Source organism: Canis lupus, chromosome 12 (genome assembly GCF_011100685.1).
Source record: "Canis lupus familiaris isolate Mischka breed German Shepherd chromosome 12, alternate assembly UU_Cfam_GSD_1.0, whole genome shotgun sequence".
NCBI lineage: Eukaryota > Metazoa > Chordata > Mammalia > Carnivora > Canidae > Canis > Canis lupus.
The window spans coordinates 46011517-46034526 of record NC_049233.1 but is presented as its reverse complement, the minus strand read 5'-3'; the positions used below and the strand labels follow the sequence as shown (position 1 = coordinate 46034526).

At 36.9% G+C, this 23010-nt stretch overlaps 1 pseudogene; it reads right to left on the bottom strand.

The window, feature by feature from the left end:
• Positions 1-547: 547 nt before the first annotated feature.
• LOC100688330 lies at positions 548-1293 on the bottom strand (annotated as a pseudogene).
• Positions 1294-23010: the final 21717 nt, after the last annotated feature.

Sequence of the window (23010 nt, the reverse complement as noted above, 5' to 3'; positions counted from 1 at the left end):
TCTGCCTCTGCCCCTCCCTCTTTCCCTCTCTCTCTTAAATAAATAACAAAATCAGTGGGGGAAAGGTGGAAGGTGAGATGTTTATATCCTAATGAATATGGATGAATGAAGAAATGAAAAATAAATATTTAAAGAGATGTTTGGAAAAGTGTGACCTATTAATCATTTTGAAGCTTATAAGCTTATAAGCATTTTAAATTACTGAATTTGGACTTAACATGGTGAAAGATTCTACATGGTGATGGAAGCCTGATAAGCTGCTGCTTCTTTTTTTAATGTCTGATCTTGGGGATCCCGGAGTGGCTCAGTGGTTTAGCGCCTGCCTTTGGCCCAGGGCGTGATCCTGGAGTTCCCGGATCAAGTCCTGGGATCGAGTCCTGGGATGGAGTCCCACATTGGGCTCCCCGCATGGGGCCTGCTTCTCCCTCTGCCTGTGTCTCTGCCTCTGTGTGTGTGTGTATGTGTGTGTGTGTGTGTGTATCTCATGAATAAATAAATAAATAATTTTTTTAAATGTCTGATCTTCTTTATTTGCACTCAGAAAATCTCATTTTTGACTGGACTCAGATTTAAGGTAGCAGCTCTCAGAGAAGATCGCCTCTGTCTCTCAGCAGTCTGTTCCTGGTGGTTTTCTTTGGCCTCCTTCATTCTCTTGGCCAAAATTTTAGCATATTCTGCATCCTCTTCCTTATTTTTGTTAGTGCACTGTTTCTTCAAAGCAACACACCAACGTTTGTGTTGGAGGACACCTGGTATAACAAGACACTGAATCTTGGGTGCTTTGGTTCTAGGTTTCTTACCTTCTTTGTTTAGGGGCTTTCTCACAACATGCTGAGGAACATCATCTTCTTTAGAGAGACTGAAAAGTATGTGGATTGTGCTAGCTCTTTTGGGCCCCAGGCAACAAGGCACAGTAGTATTGGTAATTCCAGGAATATCCTTTTTCCCCTTTTTTTGCAATAACCAAGTTGAGAACACTGAGATTGGCATCCACATGCAACCCCTAACATATTTGCACTTTCTCTCTCCAGTCCTCCTTGGTGTATAGTAGGAATGCCCCTTACTTGGCAGCAGGTGGACATGGCCATGGGTCAAGACAACCTGCTTCATGCAGAAGCCTTATTTGGCTTCCGCACTGATTTGGACCATGTGACCCTTCCATTCTTCACCCAGAGTATCAGTAGCAACTTCTATGGCTAAATGCTTCTCATAAAAGGTACAAAGTTTGCATTCATCCTCCACTTCAATGAGTTTCTGGCAGTCAGTAGCTGAGAAAGAGATGCTTTGCTTCATCCTGAAGCAGCCTACCACCTCCAAGGTGCCGGGAGAAAGAACCGATAAGCTTCTTCTTAACTTCCTAATAAAGTATTCTTGAGGGCACAAAAATGTAAAAGGTGACTTTGAGATCAAATGTTAAGAAAAGATCCTGGAAAATCCGGGTGGAATTGCCACTAAAGGCATCACCAGGCCAGATGAATTGAGAAATACATTATTGAACCACATATCACCTACTCTACTCTCTGAAACAGAAGAAAAGACCACCCAACCCCAACAAATCAGTACTAAAGACAAAAATGAGAAGCCTGGAAAGAGGACAAAAAGAATAAAATAATGAGAGAAGACAATCCATTTGGGGGGTAGAAGACAAAGAGCCAGCTAGGAATTATAAGTGTTCCAATTTTTTAAAAATTGGAAGTCTTTAAGAAGAGAGTAGAATAATCAAAGTCTACTGAATGCTTAGTGGGTCAAAGCTGTGACTCTAGGAATTGTATATCCATTCAAGTAATTAATCATTTGTGAGAGCAACAGAAAGACTTTCTCAAATAAATAAAGACTAAGAAATATACTACTTAAGTATACCTGTTGTTAAATTTAAATAAGGCGAGATTCTCAAACTTTTTATTTAAATATAAAATCTGTAATTTTATTTTACCTCAAGCACATGAAATAAGAGAAAAATAACAATAATCTCCTTCAGATTTCACAGAGACTTCACAAGTTTTATGCCTTTTAGAAAAAATTTACATCTCCATCAAATTTATTACCAAGGCAACTCATTATTAAGTAAACAACCAATCAAAATTACTGACCTTTCTGAAATTAAAGGTTACCATCAACAGTAGTTAACAATAATCTCTGAAGCCCAGGTATCTTATAAAAATCCTTATCTAAAATTAAAATAAGCGAGAATAGTTTCTAGTTTTCTCTGCAAGTGCAGGGAAAGAAAAAACATTTTCTTCTTATATCATATTGTCTTCTTTTATTCATGATTAGTAAGGCCTGTGTTTTGGTTACCACTGACAGAAAAAGAAGCAGACCTCAAAAGCTCAAAGCATGATATGTAAAAGAATAAAATAGCATTACAATAATCAGAATGTGGAGCATATAAGGCTTTACATCTCACTTTCTCAAAAACACTAATAAGAGATTTACTCCAACTATCTGAAGAACGAATCAATCTAGCATGGACTTCTGCATTATAATCCTGGCTTTCTGACCTACTTAAGCAGGCTACTCTCTAAGACTCAATTTCCTCCTCTGTAAAATGAGGATGTATAATTGAGCCTACATTGTTAGATTCCGATGAAAATCAAATCAGATAGTACAGGTGAAATATTTAACATAGGGTTGTTATACAGTAAGAGCATAATGATGAACAAATAATGTAATAAATCTTTACCTAATAATGTATTAATCATACAGAAATATATTTGTGTTAGTTATCTATAATGTCATTACAAATTCTTCCCAAATTTTAGTGGCTTAAAACAAGAAACATTTATTATCTCATAGGAGTTTCAAAGTCCAGAAGCGACTTTTCCTGGCTCTGCATCTCTCATGATGTTACAGTCAAAATGTTGGTTGTGATGCAGACATCCAAAGGTTGACAGGACTGAAGGATCCACTTCCAAAAAGACACACTCTTATGGCTGTTGGCTGGAGGCCTTGGTTCTTCATTGGCTACAAGCAGAAGGTCTTAGCTCCTCATGCACATGGGCTTCTGCTCATGTCAACTAACTTCACCCAGAGCAATTCAAGAGAAATTAAGAAGTCACTGTGCCTTTCATGACCTAGTCTCTGAAGTCTCACATCACCACTTCTGTTTTCTATACATTAGAAGCATATTGGTAAGTCCAGTTCACACTCAAGGGAAAATGAATTGGACTCCATCTTTCGAAGGTATAAAATAACTTGTGGAAATATTTAAAACCACCACAATTTATTTGTGTATCCTATGCATACATCTATAAGAAATATCTATAATATAAAAATTCTTTCATTTGACTAAAATGTAATTGATACATAACGTTGTGTAAGATTAAGGCATATGACATATTGATTGATCTACTTCTGTAGTGCAATATGACTGCCACCATAGTCTTAGCTAACAAGTCCATCTTGTCACAGAATTATCATTTCTATTTTGTGGTGAAAACTTTTAATATGTAATCTCTTAGCAACCTTGAAGTATATAATACAGCATTGTTGACTATAATTACAATGTTACGCATTAGATCTCTAGAACTTACTCATCTTCTAATTGCAAGTCTGTGCCCTTTGAGCAACATCTCCCCAATTTTCCCACATCCCAGACCCTGCAAAATTACCATTCTATTATTTTTTAAAATTCTGGTTATTAGGAAAACCAATAAAATATACAGAATAAAGCAGGAAAAATGTTTTTTAAAATATGTTTATAAAACATATTTAAAAACAATTCTAAAACTTTCAATTCTAAAACTATCCTGTAAATTAAGGTAGATGGTAATATAAAAATGTAAACTAATAAGCTAAGCTTGGGACACCTGAGTGGCTCAGTCAGTTAAGCACCCAACTTTTGATTTTGATTCAGGTCATGATCTCAAGGTCCTGGGATTAAGCTCTACACTCAGCACAGAGTCTGAGGATTCTCTCTTCCTCTGCCCCCACCACCTGCTCACATACTCTCTCTCTAAAATAAAGAAATAAATCTTTAAAATAATAATAATAACTAAACTTATATCCAAATTATTTTAACAAACATATAGGAGTGCAATTGATTTTGAGTGCTTTGATCTTGATTTTGAAAATGACAGAAATGTAAAATCAAATATATATCTGATAAACCAAAATTCAGCCACTAGTCAGATTTTATTATAAAGTTTTCTGATCATAAAAGAAAAATGCCCTAACATTAATATAGAAAATTTAGAAAATACCAAAAAGATAAAGAAAAAATAAAAAAAGCATAATCTCACCACCCAGAAAAAGTCATTTAGTTTGTTTCTTTCAAGCAAGGTGTGAATGGGGTAAAACATAAAAGTATGATAAATGTATTTCTCCAATACACTAAATTGAACCACATTATACATGTATCATGCTTTTCCCTAATACCATGATAAACTTTGTCCCATGTCTTTAACTATTCTTTTTTGTTGCTGTTTAAATTTTTTTGTTTAAATTCTAGTCAGTTCACAGATAGTGTAACATTGGTTTCAGGAGTAGAATTCAGGGATTCATCACTTTCGTATAATACTCAGTGCCCAACACAAGTGCCTTCCTTAATACCAATAACTCATTTAGCCCATTCTCCACCCACCTCTCTCCATCAGTCTTGTTTGTTCTCTATAGTTAAGAACCTCTTATGGTTTGCTTCCCCCTCTCTTTTTTTCCCTTCTCGTGTGTTAATCTGTTTTGTTTCTTAAATTCCACATATGAGTGAAATTATATGGTATTTGTCTTTCTCTGACTGACTTTTTGCTTAGCATAATCTATTCAAGCTTCATCCACATCACTGCAAATGGCAAGATTTCATTCTTTTTGATGCCTGAATAATATTCCATTATGTACACATTATGTGTATGCATTATGTGTACATAATGAAATATATCCTTATCCACTCATCAACTGATGGACATTTGGGCTCTTTCCATAGTTTGGCTATTGTTGAACAATGCTGCTATAAACATTGAATCTGTATTTTTGTATCTTCTGGATAAATACCTAGAAGTACAACTGCTGGATCATGCAGTAGTTCTATGTTTAACTTTATGAGGGACCTTCATTACTGTTTTCCAGAGTGGCTGCACCAGTTTGCACTCTCAATAACAGTGTATGAGGGTTCTCCTTTCTCCACATTCTCACCAACATCTATTGTTTCCTGTGTTGTTAATTTTATCTGTTCTGACCGGTGGGAAGTGGTACGTCATCATGGTTTTGATTTGTATTTCCCTGATGATGAATGATGTTGAGCATCTTTTCATGTGTCTGTTAGCCATCTGGATATCTTCCTTCAAAAAATGTCTATTCCTGTCTTCTGCCCATTTTTTCACTGGATTATTTATTTTGGGGGTATTGAGCTTCATAATTTCTTTATAGATTTTAGATACTAACTTTTATCAGATAATCATTTGCAAGTATCTTCTCCATTCCATACGCTTCCTTTTAGTTTTGCTGATTATTTCCTTTGCTGTTAGTTTTTTATCTTGACGAAGTCCCAATAGTTCATCTTTGCTTTTGTTTCCCTTGCCTCTGGAGATGTGTCTAGTAAGAAGCTGCTACAGCAGAAGTCAAAGAGATTGCTGCCTATGTTCTCTAAGATTTTCATAGTTTCCTGTCTCACATTTAGGTCTTTCATCCATTTTGAATTTATTTTTGTGTATGATTAAGAAAGGGATCCAGTTTCATTCTTCAGCGTGTTTCTGTCCAGTTTTCCCAGCAGCATTGTTGAAGAGATTTTTTTTCCATTGGATATTCTTTCTTGCTTTGTTGAATTAATTGCCGATATAGCTGTGGGTCCATTTCTGGGTTTTCTATTCTGTTCCATAGATCTATATGTCTGTTTTTGTGCCAGTACCATACTGTCTAAATGATTACAGCTTTGTGATATGGCTTGAAGTCTGAAATCGTGATGCCTCCAGCTTGATTTTCTTTTTAGGATCATTTGAGCTATTCAGGGTCTTTTGTGGTTCCAAAACAAATTTTAGGATTGTTTGTTCTAACTCTGTGAAAAATGCTGTTGGTGTTTTGATAGAGATTGCATTGAAAGTATAGATTCCTTTGGGTAGTAGAGACATTTTAACTAAGTTTCTTCATGTAATCCATGAACATGGAATGTTTTCCCATTTCTTTGTGTCCTCTTCCTTTTCTTTCATAAGTGTTCCATAGTTTTCAGAATATAGATCTTTTACCTCTTTGACTAGGTTTACTGCTAGCTATCCCAGTGGTTTCGATGCCATTGTAAATAGGACCAATTCGGATTTCTCTTTCTGCTGCTTTATTATTGGTATATAGAAGTACAATAGATTTCTGTACATTAATTTCATAACCTGTGAGTTGCTGAATTCATTTTAGTTCTAGCAATTATTGGTGGAGTCTTTCAGGTTTTCTTTTTATTTTTTTTTTAAGATTTTATTTATTTATTCATGACACAGAGAGAGAGAGATGGAGACACAGGCAGAGGGAGAAGCAAGCTCCATGCAGGGAGCCTGACGCGGGACTCCATCCTGAGTCTCCAGGATCAGGCCCTGGACTGAAGGCGGCGCTAAACCGCTGAGCCAGCCGGGCTGCCCTCTTTCAGGTTTTCTACATAGAGTATCATGTCATCTGTGAATAGTGAAAGTTTGACTTCTTCCTTGCCAATTTGGATGCCTTCTATTTTGTTGTCTGATTGCTGAGGCTAGGACTTCCTGTCCTATGTTAAATAACAGTGGTGAGAGTGGATGTCTCTGTCTTATTTTTAACTGTAGAGGAAAAGCTCTCGGCTTTTCCCTATTGAACTGATATTAGCTGTGAGTCTTTTGTAGATGGCCTTTATGATGTTGAGGTAAGTTCCCTCTATCCCTACTTTGTTGTAGGTTTTATCAAGAAAGGATGCTGTACTTTATCAAATGTTTTTTTCTGTATTTATTGAGAGGATCATATGGTTCTTTTTTTTTTAATTTGTTTTTTATTGGTGTTCAATTTACCAACATACAGAATAACCCCCAGTGCCCGTCACCCATTCACCCCCACCCCCCGCCCTCCTCCCCTTCTACCACCCCTAGTTCATTTCCCAGAGTTAGCAGTCTTTACGTTCTGTCTCCCTTTCTGATATTTCCCACACATTTCTTCTCCCTTCCCTTATATTCCCTTTCACTATTATTTATATTCCCCACATGAATGAGAACATATAATGTTTGTCCTTCTCCGACTGACTTACTTCACTCAGCATAATACCCTCCAGTTCCATCCACGTTGAAGCAAATGGTGGGTATTTGTCATTTCTAGTAGTTGAAGCAAATGGTGGGTATTTGTCATTTCTAGTAGCTGAGTAACATTCCATTGTATACATAAACCACATATAGTTCTTATCCTTTCTTTTATCAATGTGCTTAATGACGATTGATTTGCAAATATTGAACCGCTTCTTCAGCCCAGGAATAAATCCCACTTGATTGTGGTGAATAATTCTTTTAATGTACTGCTGAATTCAATTTGCTAGTATCTTGTTGAGAATTTTTGCATCCATGTTAATCAGAGATATTGGCTTGTAATTCTCCTTTTTAGTAAGATCTTTGTCTTGTTTGGGAATCAAGGCACTGCTGGCCTTGTAGAATGAATCTAGAAGTTTTTCTTCAGTTTGAGAAGAATAGGTAGTAACTCTTCTTTAAATGCCAGGTATAATTCTCATGGGAAGTCATCCAGCCCTGGACTTGTTTGTTAAGAGATTTTTGATCACTGATTCAATTTCTTTGCTGGTTATAGGCCCGTTCAATTTTCTATTTATTTCTGTTTCATTTTTGGTAGTTTGTATTTTCTAGGAATTTGTCCAAATGGACAAATTTAATAATCCCCCTGCTGTTGAATGTTTAGTTGATTTTCAATTTTTTGTTAATATAAATAGAAATATATAATTGTATATTTCAAATCTTATTATTTTCATAGAATTAAACTCTAGAAGTAGAATTTCAGAAAAGAGACAATATTTAGAGTTCTTAGTTAATATTGCAAAACTATACTTACAAAAAGTTATGCCAACTAATAAATACCTTAGTGGTGTTTGAAAGTTCTCATTTCCATAAATCAAAACCACAATGAGATATCATTCATACCTGTTAGAATGACTGCTGTCAAAAAGATAAAAATAACAAGTGTTGGTGAGTATGTGGGACCCTCATGTGTCGTTGGTTGGAAAGTAAATTGGTGCAGCCATTATGGAAAATAGTATTGAGGTGCCTCAAAAAAGTTAAAACTAGAACTACCATACATTTCAGTAATTCTTCCTCTGGGTATTTATTTGAAGAAAATGAAAACAGTAAGTCAAAAAGATATATGTACCCCAGGTCCATTGCAACAATTATTTACAATAGCCAAGATACAGACAAAGAAAAACTAACATTTCAGCACGTATTTTCTCCCTACCCATTCCAAGCTACTTCTCTGGACTTTTATGTTTCTGTAAAAGACCTCTGTCCTCCCAGACAACCTGGCAACATAACACAAAGTCTTGCTTGAGCTCTTTCTTCTTCCTGCCTCCAATCCAAGTAGTTATCAAATATGTCCTCTTATACTTCCCAATATATCTACCATATTCATCCCTTTTCTCCATTCTCACTGTCAGTTCTATTAATTTTCTATTCATTTTCATCCAATCAAGTTGTATCCTCTTTCCAGTGTCTGTCTTATGTGTGAAACTGTGTCTGGTTGTAAATACCAACACTATCTATCTAGATGGAATTAATCTAGCTTTGTCCCTTCATGTTCCAAAATATTCAGTGCTCAATAAATATTTGAAAAAGGGGGTGGGGAATTCTGAATATAAATTCTGGATATAAAATCCAATAATTTATCTTATTAGATTAATTTCAAACACCCTGTGCTACTTGACAATATACCCCTGGAGTGTTTTGGTACAGAATCAAGCTTGAGCTCCAAACAAGAGCATGATACTGTGACAAAACTGATACTCCTGGGTCATTCAACTAACCTAACCTAAAAGAATGGAATAAAGATAGTTACTGAGGGGATTCCTGGGTGGCGCAGCGGTTTGGCGCCTGCCTTTGGCCCAGGGTGCGATCCTGGACGTCGGGCTCCCGGTGCATGGAGCCTGCTTCTCCCTCTGCCTGTGTCTCTGCCTCTCTCTCTCTCTCTCTGTGTGTGACTATCATAAATAAATAAAAATTTAAAAATAAATAAATAAAATAAAGATAGTTACTGATTGTATTAATCATATATTGCTGAGTAACAAAATTATCATAAACTTAGCAGTTAAAAATAATAGACATTTGTTATTCTACAATGTTTGTAGGTCAGGAATCTGGCCGTGGTTTACCTAAGTTCTCTGTTTTAGGGTCTCTCATAGAGCTGCTATCAAGATGCTGGCCAATGTTCCTTCCCACTGTGATTTCCAGAAAACCATGGATGGAAAAAAAAGTAGAAAAAAAAGATAGAAAAAAAAAAAAAGAGTTCAGTGGTGGCAACCACCCTAAAGAGCTCATCAGAACTTCCCAATACACTAATTAAGAATACCAGAATTAGACTCAAAACAGAAAATATCCAACTGACTAGGGAGGTGGTCACTAAGGATCTGAAAATATTTACTGTTTTGAGCATATGAATAGATGTTAATCCAATTAATATCAATTAAACATTTACTGTCTAAAATGCATATCATGCATGGGAGAAAATTAAGATGAATAAACCATATATAGTTCATGCTTTCAGAGAATTCACACTTTAGCAGAAGAGAGGAAGAAACTTATTCACAAATCACTATAACAACATAAAATGCAATAAAAGTTATAACAGATGGATCCAAAAATAAAGTGCTTGGGTGCAAGGACGAAGGGAAAGTTATGAAATACTGGAATTTAAGTACGTAATCATTCCCAAGGAGTGGACTATGGAATGATCAGAAGGAATGAGAAAGGACAAAGAATAACTCTGAGACTAAGCCAGCCAAGGACAGCTTTCATAACCTCTGAGCCTTTCAGCCTTTCCTATAAAAATACCAAATATTGAGGAGAGCTATAAAAATACCAAATAGTTTTGAAAAGGACATTGAGCAACTAGGATTCTTATACACTGCTTATGGGAGGAAAAATTGGAAGTTTCATAAAAAGTTAAACATAGATCAACCTTATGATCCAGCAATTCTATTTCTGGGTATTTATCCAAGGAAAAGAAAAATCACATGTCCACAAAAAAAAACTTGTACAAGATGCTTTATGGCAGCTTTCTGCATAATAGTCAAAATTCAGAAATCATAAGAGAATAAATAAACACAACAGGATTTTGTTGGGAGATGGAAATATTGGTATCTTTGCATAATTACACAGTGAATAGTCACTTAAGATCTGAGCACTTATGGGGGGTATCTGGGTGGCTCAGTCAGTTAAGTGCCTTACTCTTGATTTCAGCTCAGAATCTTGAGATCAAGCCCCAAGTCAGGCTCTGTGCTGGTTGTGGGGCCTGCTTGGGATTCTCTCTCCCTCTCCCTTTCCTTCTGCTCCTCTCCCTGGTCTCTCCTTCTCCCCCTCCCTATCTCCCTTTCAAAAAAGATGTAAGTTTTACCTTTTATCCATCAGGTTTTAGTCAGGAGACAGAAAACACACAATAACTTGAACAGGGAAAGTTTAATATAAAGTCTTAGTTACTAAAACAAGAGATTACCTACTAATGGGTAAAGAGAACTCTAAGGAGTAAATAACTAGAAGACAAATGTAGCAACTATTACCTCTAAGGCTGAGGCACAGCACCTAAGGATGGTAAAACACACAAAAAAAAAAAAGCCCCCCAGGGCTGAGATCCAACTTTGTTGGAGAGCATACAGCAGTAGTTCCTGAATAGTGTTCACTCAGTGCCATGTTGGTGAAACTCACTGGAGGAAGACTTCACCAGGAGGTGTTGCACCTCAGGACTCATAGCAAATTCCCCTGCAGAGCTGGTGAGCTGGGAAGCTGCCCTCCTAAGAACCAAGCAAGGCTGTCCACAGAGAAGTTCTATGCTACACAGATCACTGGAAAACTGTCTACAGGAATGGCCCAATGAGAAGCTATTACCTGGGATGCTGAGGAATGCTGGCCATGGGGAAGTAAGCTCTGGCCCGTTGCCCTGTTGTTCCCATCATGCACTGCATAAGCATTTAAGCAGAGCACACTAAGAACCAAAAAGAAAGCCTATTCCTCCCCCACTATCCTTCCAGTGCCCTCCAGCAACAAAACTTAATATTGTACAAGCTGTCAAGGGAAAAATGCTCCACATCATAAGTAGAGCAATGAAGGGTAGATGTAAAACTGAGGCAACAAATAGATAACTGACACATACTTCAATTTTAAAAGTAAGATATATGAGAAATCTAAAATGGTCAAGCTCAGAAAAGCAGAATTGAATGGTGGTTGCCAGGAGGTAGGGACAAGGGGAAACAGGGAGGTATTCATCAAAGGGAACAAAATTTTAGTTCCCAAGATGGATCAGACCTCAAGGTCTTCTGTATAGCATAGTGTCTACAGTTAATAATACTATATTGCATTCTTAAAATTTTTCTGAGAGTGCTAAAAGAGGGTAGTAGGAAATTTTGGAGGTAATAGATGTGTTTATGACATGGATTGTGGTAATTCATGGATGTATGCTTACCTCCAAATTCATCAGACTGACATGATAAATATATACAGCATATTGTATGTCAATCCTATCTCAATAAAGTGGTTTTTTGAAAAGGAGAAGAAAGAGAAACAAGGACTGTGGAATTTAGGGTCTTATGGAGATAGCAGACAACTAGAGCAGAAGTAACTGACTAAATCTGAATTATAAATGACAGCCAGTAGACATTAAGTATTTGTCTAGGTGGTATGAGCTACTGTATTATCTTATATAACACTCAAAGTATGGACAGAAGTTACTTACTGTTGTTCTCATTTTAGTAAGGAAACTGGGACTCAAGGGAATAATTAAGTCACCTTGAAGGTCATATAACCAGATAGTGATAAACCCAAACTTTGAACCCACAACTCTGGCTCCAAATCTTACATTGTCTCATTGATGATGTGTGATCACGCCAATGCCAAATTAGAAAGTCAGATTCTGGTCCCCAGTAATTACACTTATACTTCTCCTACCTAAGTCTCACCACTATATACAAGAAGCTACAGGACCAGTTTCAGGTGGTGCTGCATTTTGATAATCTTAGTGAAGAACTGAAAAGAGCTGCTTTCCCATTCACCCAAGAATAACATCCGTCATAAACTAAATTAGTTACCTCTGTGGACAATAAAAGAGAAAAAGCTGATATTAAAAAATGGAAAAATCTGCTTTAAGGCAGTTTTTCAAACAAGCACATATTGTATTTATTCCAAGGACAAGAACCAGAAACTGCCTACTAGTCTGCAGCTACTATATAATTTTGATACCTGATATACTTCTGTACATTCCACATCCTCCTAATAAGGCAAGGAATAGTGAATATCATCAATTGCATCACAATTTTCCTTGTTACTAAGTTAACGCATATTAATAAGGGTCATTCTAATTAGAGTTACCATTATCATTATATCATTCAATTCCCAATCTGGGAGCCAAAAGATTATAATATGTGTGTCATTATGTTACACAATCACCAAGTTATCTATGAGTACATGGTAGACCACCAAAAAAATATACCTTTTACTCAATTATTGTGCCATAACTGAATAATAATGTTGATTCACTTTTTCCCAGGATGATTACATCTAATTTCTAGGTTTTATATATCACTTCAGCGCTGGTAATTTCCAAATTCATATCCTTGGTATTGAACTATCTTTTGAGATCCAGATTCTTGTCTTACTGACTACCTGGATGTCAAATATGATTCTTAAATTTAGTAATTTCAAAACTGAACTGTTGATATGTTTCCCTTCAGCCTTTTAGGGCTCATCCACTTAGTTGTGCAAGCCAAAAACCTAAGGATTTTTTTCTGATTTTTTTTTTAGATATAATTGACACAACACTGTACAGGATTAAGGTATTAATGTGTTCATTTGGTACATTTAAATATTGCAATATGATTCCACCATGATTCTAGCTAACACCTCTATCAAATCACATGATTATCATTTCTTTGTTGTAGTCGGAAGTATTAATTCAAGTCGCTATGAGTCATTCTTGATTCTTTTCTTCCCCTCAACATCTACATTCAATTCATCAGCTAGTCTCACTGGACCTAGATCCAAAATATGTTGAATTCTTCCACTTCTTTCCAGCTATACTGCTCCCTTTTTTGTTCCAGTTACCATCATTTCTTACCTAGACTGCTACAATAGAACTGTCTAGCTGGCTTTTACCTTGACTCTCTGAAATTCATTCTTATTAGAGCAAACTGCTTAAAACAGTCCCAAAAATTCTCAATGCATTTAGAATAAAACCACATTCCTTAACTTAGCTTATTAATCCTAACTGGAACTGCTTCTCTGTGTCAGTCAGAAAAGAGATCCACCATGAGTGATATAGGTAAGATTTATCATAGGAGATAGACCCTCAATTCTATGGTCAACTAATCTTTGAGAAAGCAAGAAAGAATATCCAATTGGAAAAAAGACAGTCTCTTCAGCAAATGGTGTTGGGAAAATTGGACAGTCACATGTAGAAGGATGAAACTAGACCATTTTCTTACACCATACACAAAAATAAATTCAAAATGGATGAAAGACCTAAATGTGAGACAGGAATCCATCAAAATCCTAGAGGAGAACACAGCAGCAACCTCTTCAACCTCAGCTGCAGCAGTTTCTTGCTAGATACATCTCAAAGGCAAGGGAAACAAAAGCAAAAATGAACTATTGGGACTTCATCAAGATAAAAAGCTTTTACACAGCAACAGAAACAGTCAATAAAGCCAAAAGCCAACCAACAGAATGGGAGGGAATATTTGCAAATGTCTTATCAGATAAAGGGCTAATATCCAAGATCTATAAAGAACTTCTCAACCTCAACACCAAAAATCAAATAATCTAGTCAAGAAATGGGCAGCAGACATGAACAGACATTTCTCCAAAGAAGACATACAAATGGCCAACAGACACATGAAAAAAAAACATTCAACATCACTTGGTATCAGGGAATACAAATCAAAACCACAATGAGACACCAGTCAGAATGCTAAAATTAACAACATAGGAAATAACAAATGTTTGTGAGGATGTGGAGAAAAGGGAACCCTCTTACACTGCTGGTGGGAATGCAAGCTGGAATAGCCACTCTGGAAGACAGTATGGAGATTCCTCAAAAAGTTAAAAATAGAGCTACCCTACAACCCAGAAATTGCACTACTAGGTATTTACCCAAAGGTTACAAACATAGTAATCCGAAGGGGTACTTGCACCCCAATGTTTATTTCTATAATGGGGATCCCTGGGTGGCGCAGCGGTTTAGCGCCTACCTTTGGCCCAGGGCGCGATCCTGGAGACCCCGGATCAAATCCCACGTCGGGTTCCCGGTGCATGGAGCCTGCTTCTCCCTCTGCCTGTGTCTCTGCCTCTCTCTCTATCTCTCTGTGACTATCATAAATAAATAATAAAAAAAAGAAGCAATGTCCACTATAGCCAAACTATGGAAAGAACCCAATGTCTATTGATAGATGAATGGATAAAGAAGATGCAATACACACACACACACACACACACACACACACACACAGGAATATTACTCAGCCATCAAAAATGAAATCTTGCTTTTTACAATGACATGAATGGAACTAGATATTATGCCAAGTGAAATAAGCCAATCAGAGAAAGACAATTATCATATGATTTCACTCATATGTGGAATTTAAGAAACAAAACAGAGGATCACAGGGGAAGGGAGGGAAAAATAAAATAAGACAAAATCAGAGAGGGAGGCAAACCATAAGAGACTCTTAACTACAGGAAACAAACTAAGGATTGCTGGAGCGGAGGAGTGGGAGAATGGGGTAAATGGGTGTTAGGCATTAAGGAGGGCATGTGATGTAATGAGCATTGGGTGTTACATGCAATTGATGAATCACTGACCTCTACCTCCAAAACTGATAATACACTATGTTAATTAATTGAATTTAAATAAAATTTTTAAAAGAAAAAAATATTTATCCTAGGGGTTTGACAGAAATTGTGAGAGCTAGTAAAAGAGTCTATGTAAGGGTATAGTTTCTATATCTAATGTGGGGCCTCAAAGGAAGGACAAATGTTAAGTGAGGGAGAGTAAAACCTGTAAGTATGAGCTGGAACCCATTAAAATGAACTGGAACTTGTGTCTGCCTTTCACTACATTCAGGTCTCAATTTCAGTGATGTGAATGACCTGCAGAAAAAGCTTGCACTCTTCAATATAAATTTGCACACATATCTGGCCTGCACATAGGAGGACCTCAAGAAGGATTTCCAGCCACAGTTGGAGTATCTGCGGTCCTGTGCCACCACTGCAGGCCAGCAGATCAGAGACAATGTGCAAGAGCTACAGCAGAAAATGATCCTACATGGACCTTCTGAACACAGATGTGGCTGCTGCTTTATGTACACTTTCCAAAGCTCATGTAGACTTCTCTTTTGGCCACTCCTATTCAGAACCATGTAGGATAGGGAATGCTTGGAAACATAGGCCCAGCTTAGGTGTATTAACACAGTATAAAACCATCACTTGCCACTTCTTGTCAACCTGACCCAAACACTCCTCTTTTAACTATACCTAACTTCCAAATAATGACAATAGAAAAATTATGTTTCCTCTAATATAATGCTATCCTTTGTCAAAGTGAAAATATCTAAATCCTCTCAAGGGTCTGCAAAATTCTTTTATCTATTTTTGGGTGATACTCATTCTTCTTCTAGCTGAGTCACTCTCTCTTTTGATATCTTATAACTTAAACACTGAGCTATAAGAAGTGGTTTGCTGATAAATGTTTAGAAGCCAGTTCTCTGAGGGGAAAAAAAAGCCATGAAATATAGTGTTTGCCTGTCTCTATTGTATAAAATATTCCCACTGTGCTCAATTTCACGCCACTAGTGTGATATCACTGAACAAAGAGTTGGGAAGAGATATGCAGTAGATGTCAATATGTGGTATTTCCACCATATAGAAACTGTATATATATATATAGCGTTTATATATATAGTGTTTATATATATATACTATATATATATGCCACCTCAAGAATACAGATAATAATAAAAGAAAAATAATTAGAAAGTGATGAGTTTTGAATATGTTTCCATTGCTTTAATATAATCTATTTAGTCATAAGTTTATATAATTTAATTTTATACTGACTTTACTAAGCCCAGTAGAGAATAGCTGTCCACAGAGGATGGCATTGAGAGGTACTGGTGGAGCTCCTGATAAAAATAATCAGTCCCTTGCAAGGCAAATACCTCAGGAGAGGCAAAGGGAGTCTAATATTCTCATGTAGGAGAAGTAGAGCTGCTTCTACTGCCAAAGGAAATTCATAATTTGGAGGTTAAAGATTCCTAGCTTCATCAGAATTTGCCCATATATCTTTATCTCAATTTTCAGGCTCTCACTCTTTCCCAATCAAAACCCTAATTTTGATACAACTTTGAAAGATGGGGAACTCAATTTATCCTATTATTTGCTGACACACAAGCTTAGGCTCTGGGAGTTTTTATTTGTTTGTTTGTTTGTTTGTTTGTTTGTTTTTAAAAAATCTCAGTTACAGAAGCTTTCTGGAAATTTGAAGCCCTGAACTCCTTATTTTCTTTCTACCACTACTCCACTGCATATATAAACAACCACCCAATCCCTCTTGCATTTCTTATTTTCATTTAAATGTTCCATAGTAGCAAATACTTAGTGCCCTACAAACTTGCCTTTTATAGGCATTTCATTACAGGTGTCTACAGGTGGTAATTTTAGTAACTGTTTTTACCTCTGCACGCTGTGAACTACCAGTGTCCCCTGTACTCCGTGGAAACAGCATTATTATGCCTCTAATTCTAATCCGATCAGTGAATCAATTCTGACAACACATAAGGAGTTCACAGAACACAGAACCCATTCAGAAAACCCTTCCTTAAGGTTTCATTCCTCTGGAAACATTTCCTGCTCAAATGCTATGTCAGTTAGGGTTTGATCAAAATTTATTATAGGGGTTTGACCTTTTAAGCAATTCTAGAAGGTAGTTAAACAGTCTATATAAGGCTTGTGCTTCTATATCTGGTGCCCAGCTGGAAGTTAGCAAAGCAGGGATAATCTGGAAGAAAATATCAGTGATGGAGCGCAAAGACTAATAGGAACCTGAAAGAGCAAGCTGGACATCACAAGTATGAACTTGGAGCCCACTTCTCTCTTTTACTGCCTCCAGGTCTCCAACTTGGATGATATGAAAGAAGCTGTAGGAGAAGCTAGTGTCATTCACGAGAAGGCACACACACACACACAGTCTAGGTTTCAGAGAAGCTTAGGGAAGACTCTGGCAGAAGCCAAAGGAGATATAGCATGTCTGCTGCCTGCCCTAAGCTACCACGGTGAATCAACAGATCAGCAATAAGTATGTGGAAAATGCAACAATGCTTGATGGTACAACTTTCCCGATATAAGCATGGCTACAACTTTTCAAATGTCAAAGAAATGTTGCTTGTGACCAACCCTAATCTAAAACCATACAGGGAAAATAATTCTGGAAAATGTCGTTCCAGTTTAGCTCATTGACAAGTACTAAGTTACCACATTGCCCCACCTCTTGACATTGCACTCCACTCCAATACACCAACATCCTTCTGCTCTTAGAATATATAATGCTTTTCCACCTCAGGGCCTTTGTATTTGGTGCTCCATCTACCTGAAGTGCTCTTTTTCCAGATACTACCTAGCTTCTTCTTGTTATTCCTTTTTCCACTCACACATCACGTCTTCCCCTATATAAAGACTTCTTGTTCCTGATTGCTCTCTGTAGTGATCATTTTTAGTTGCTTGGCAAGTATCAATGCTGCCCTCTCTCCTTACTAATAATGGACATTTTCCAAGTACCTACCCTCTTCCATGTAGCACCTCTCTCCCAGCTGTAGGAATGTGCTCTGTTTTGTTTTTTTTAAGATTTTATTTATTCATTCATTCATGAGAGAGAGAGAGGCAGAGACACAGGCAGAGGGAGAAGCAGGCTCCATGCAGGGAGCCCGATGTGGGACTGGGACTCAAGGATCACACCCTGGGCTGAAGGCAGCGCTAAACCACTGAGCCACCCGGGCTGCCCTCTAACTGGTTTAAATTAATCAAAATACTTTATTCCTAGCCTCAGTCATTGATAGAGAGATGAGGAAGAGACCTAAACTAATAAATCTCTGTACCTTTTACCAGAATGTTACGAGAAAGTCCTGCTGAATACAAACAAGGACACATGGAACCCTGACTCCTACTGGCAGACATTCGCCAACCCTGAGGGCACCCCATCTTAAGATGAAGCCACCTCTGTGGACTACAGAAGAGTCAGACAATTAGGTCAGTGGTGACACTGTTAATCTCCTGGACCACGTAAACCCCAAACCTTCCATACCTATGTATTTTCCTGTTATAGGAACCAATAAATTCCCATGTTGTTTAAGTCAGTTTGAGTTTGTTTTTGTTTTTTATATTGAGTTACAATTGTCATATAACTTTTTTAACAAAAATCATTATAAGTGATCCTATCATACTATCATATTGTCTTCAAAGACCTATCTGTAATTATCTCATTTTTTCCCTTTTTGTCTTTTCTTTAATGCCTGCCTCTTCCACTAGATTACAAAATCAGTGCAGGTAGAGATTTTGAGTAGTTTATTACAAACTCCTAGAACAATGCCCAGCACACGTAGGAATTCAAAAATACTAAAGGAATTAATGAGTAAAATAGATCTAAATAGTCTTCTCTTTCTGCAAAATGTAAAATGCAGAGCAGGTACTACTGCTGCCATCAAACAATGGCATGTTTTAATTCAGTGGGGTTACCAGTCCCAAATTTGTTTTTCTTTTGTTCTGCCTTGATCGTTTTGTTTAGAGCTGAGCTCTACATGAAATAGTTTTGAGTAAAATAAATGCTAAGTGACTGACATGTCTGACATTGTAAAGCATCACATGTTCAGTTGAAAATTTACAGCTGATGATTGGGATTACTACATAACAAATAGCTAACCTTTTAATGTTTCTCAATTCCCTAAAGCAAGAGGTGCTGATTTTCCACATAAGCATCCTAGGAACACAGCCATTGTTTTTCTGTGAAAGAGTCTTTAAAGACTAAGAATTTCATCAGTTGATTTTGAGTACCACAGTTTTGAAAAGGAAAGCAACAACACAGACTACAGCTAATCTGTAAGAAGATAAAGAAATAAATCTGCTCACCCACCCTCAGGATTTATTTTCTAATTTTCCTTCTGCTTTTCATCACTTGGTTTTTATACAACCTAGAAAAGTGTACATTACAAAAGGCATGGTTCCAAAACACATGTTTCTCCTGCAATTTTTAATGTTCCAGAAGACATAGTGAGTAGAAGCAAACACTACAGAAACTTAATGCTCTCTGTTGCAGGACAGTGTTGACAGTCTTGATCTTTCACTACTGTTTGTGAAGCCCTAAAGTGCCATGAGATTGTTATGGATACCTCTAAGCAGTGTGCAAGATTCAATAAACATTAATAATGCTAATCACACTAGCTAGCCCAAGAAGCACGTGGATTTTTAGGTAGCTGCATTTCAACAAATTTTCTCTTCCAACCATATGCCCACATGCTTTCCTCTTGAAGCCATCTCTTTAAGGTGGCAAGATTCTGTTCCCAAAATCTTAGATATAACAAGGAGAGTACACAAAAGAATTGGAGGTTACTTGAAATGATCAATCCCCCTGATTCCAGACAAGGTTATATTAAACCATTCCACATCCAAGCATTCAATACTAGACCTCTAAGGAAGGTCTGATAGTAATATTTTATCTCCCTCCTTAATCAGAATACTTCTTAGAGGGATCCCTGGGTGGCGCAGCGGTTTGGCGCCTGCCTTTGGCCCAGGGCACGATCCTGGAGACCCGGGATCGAATCCCACGTCGGGCTCCCTGCATGGAGCCTGCTTCTCCCTCTGCCTGTGTCTCTGCCTCTCTGTCTCTCTCTCTCTGTGTGACTATCATGAATAAATAAATAAAATCTTTAAAAAAAAAAAAAGAATACTTCTTAGATCACTTACCATTCTGTCTGGGATGGTGGTTTTTAAAATTAAATTAGATGAGGTATATAAAAAGAACTTAACTCAGTGCCTATCCCTGTATACTCCATTAAAAAGAGTAACCCTCTTGTCTTTCTTTTGCCATTGGCCACTTCCTCTCCTCTTGCGCTTATAGAGAAGATGAGGTACCATTTGCATTTAAAAATCTTTTCCTCAGTAACAGTTGTGGACTAAAGGCTTGTATCTCCTCACCCCAAAATTCATTTGCCCAGTGCAACTATATTTGGAGATGAGGCCCCTAATGAAGTAATTAGGGTTAAATACAGTAAAAAGAGGGGAATCAATGTGATAAGATTAGTATCCTTATGAGAAGAGACAACAAAGAGCTTGCTGTCTCTCTTTGGCCACCATATAAGAAAATGAGAAGGCACTTCTACAAGCCAGGAAGAGAGCCCTCACCAGAAATCAATCCTGTCATATCTTAATCTAGCATTTCTGTCCTCCAGAACTGCAAAAATATAGATTTCTGTTGTAGAAGCTACCCAGTCTGTGATATTTGGCTATGGCAGCCCAGACTAATACAGTAACCATTTCTTTATTATTTAGGATTTTCCAGCCAATTTGGGTGGAGATAATACATTTGGAAGTTTCTTTTAAAAAGAACAAATATGAAAAATGGAAGGTGGGTTTCATATTACTTGAAAAATATGAATTTGTTCACTTTTAAAATTTGCTTCTTTTCCCTAATAAAGGATTGTATTCTAAGATACATATTTTTTTATATTTACTCTGATACCTTTATTTTTTACATTCCTTCAGCATATTTACATATTATTTTTTCCACTCATTACATATTTTACCAAAGACCAGCAACATAAAGTAGTGATTTATTATTACAGATTAAATTCAAGTTAACAAAATTCCATTAATCTAAACCAACATCATGGTTTTAAACTTGTAGAGATTCACTAATTGGATCAAAATCCTACAGAGTATACTAACTCCAGAATTTATTTCCTCTTTGATCTTGCTTTGGTCACCCATGTGTTTAAGGTCCAGAGCAAGACTGAATATACAGAGTATGATTTCAGACCTTACTCTGGTCTTCATGAGCATCTTTAAGCTTTCTGTAATTTTTGAGGACCAACAAAAATTAGAATTGGAGTTTCCCTGAATATATCCTTATTTCTGCTCACTTGGGGTTTGTCATTGATACTGTGGAAGTTTTCTGCCCTACCGTTGAATTCTCTATAGCTCTTACTTACATAAACCATTACAGATTGATTTTAACCTTAATATCAAGACCTGACAAAGACAGTTTTCAAAAACCTACAAGCTATTCCCCGTCAAACATTTGGTAGTTGCAGAAGTTCTACATCAAATATTAAATGGAGTCTCACAATATATAAAAGGATAATCATCAAGACCAAGTAAAGTGTTAGTCATTTGTGACTATTATTTTTCTCAACTAGAATTTAATTTTTTCCTGCTTTGTACTTAGGATTATTTATTTATTTATTTATTTATTTATTTATTTATTTTTATTGGAGTTCAATTTGCCAACATATAGCTTAATACCCAGTGCTCATCCCGTCAAGCGCCCCCCTCAGTGCTGAACACCCAGTCACCTGAACCCCCCGCCCACCTCCCTTTCCATCACCCCTTGTTCGTTTTCCAGAGTTAGGTGTCTCTCATGTTCCTGTCACTCTCACTGATATTTTCATTCATTTTCTCTCCTTTCCCTTTATTCCCTTTCACTATTTTTTATATTCCCCAAATGAATGAGATTATATAATGTTTGTCTTTCTCTGATTGACTTATTTCATTCAGCATAATACCCTCCAGTTCCATCCATGTGGAAGCAAATGGTGGGTATTCGTCATTTCTAATGGCTGAGTGATATTCCATTGTATACATAGACCACATCTTCTTTATCCATTCATCTTTCAATGGACACCAAGGCTCCTTCCACAGTTTGGCTATTATGGACATTGCTGCTATAAACATTGGGTGCAGGTGTCTCAGTCTTTCCCTGCATCTGTATCTTTGGGGTAAATCCCCAGCAGTGCAGTTGCTGGGTCATAGGGCAGGTCTATTTTTAACTCTTTGAGGAACCCCCACACAGTTTTCCAGAGTGGCTCTACCAGTTCACATTCCCACCAACAGTGCAGGAGGGTTCCCCTTTCTCCACATCCTCTCCAACATTTGTTGTTTCCTGTCTTGTTAATTTTCACCATTCTCACTGGTGTGAGGTGGTATCTCATTGTGGTTTTGATTTGTATTTTTTAAATGTTAATAAATAGTGGTTGTAGTTTCTTTCAGGTGAGCCTTGGTTCCTCTTCCTGTATGACTTATGTCTTCAGGTGGGAACTGCAGGAAATCATTTGTGTAATTGAAAATTATCCTTCCAACACAAACACTAGTATTCAGATCTAGTGTTATCTCAATAATTGAAGGACTTGAGATTGCCTGAATAGAATCCTATAATGAAGGCTTTAGAGCCCAGAACACATACTTCACCAGCTTCAGACAAATTTGAGACATACTAAATAGACTTGACAGGGATTACATTATTCAACAATTGTTCTTAAAACAGCCCAAGAATTTTTGGCTCAGAGATATTTTCAGAATTCAAGGTGTCAGATGCTTCATAAGAACTGTGGTAAGGAACAAATCAAATAACGTATGTGAGATAAACTAGAAATCACTCTGCAATGAACTTATTGATATTGTGGAGATATTCATTGCAAGGGTAGGCCTCATCACCAATAGTAGGAGTAGTAGTTCATTACTATTCCTATTAATAATAGCAGTAGTTACTAATCTTTTTCCAGTATTTGCATAGACCGAACACATGCTAACTGCATTACAGGTATTGATGCATTTAATCTCCACCACA